We start from the raw sequence: 519 nt of genomic DNA on the forward strand, positions 1-519 counted from the left end.
TATGAGACAATATGAGACGACCTGAGACTTTATGAAACAATTTGACATAACCTGAGACATTGAGACAACGCGAGACAACCTGAGACATTATGAAACAATGTAAGACAACCTGAGACTTCATGAGACAAGATTAAAACACCCTGAGACACCCTGAGATTTGAGTATAAATGTGAGATGACCTGAGACTTTATGAGATAAAATGAAACAACCTGTGACTTGGTATGACAATGATAGACAACCTGAGGCATTATGAGACAAGGTGAGATAACCTGAGACTTGATGAGACAACAGGAGACAATGTGAGACAACAGGAGACAATGTGAGACAACCTGAGACTTAATAATGTGAAATGACCTGAGACTTTATGAAACAATTTGACACAACCTGAGATATTATGAGACAATGTGACAAGATCTGAGATTTGATGAGACAATCTGAGACGACCTGAGACTTCATGAGAATTAATGAGACAAAGTGACAACAAAACTATAAGAACAGCTCATATAAACAGAAAGAACA

The sequence above is a fragment of the Nematolebias whitei genome, chromosome 11 (assembly GCF_014905685.2).
Source record: "Nematolebias whitei isolate Nwh7 chromosome 11, NemWhi1, whole genome shotgun sequence".
NCBI lineage: Eukaryota > Metazoa > Chordata > Actinopteri > Cyprinodontiformes > Rivulidae > Nematolebias > Nematolebias whitei.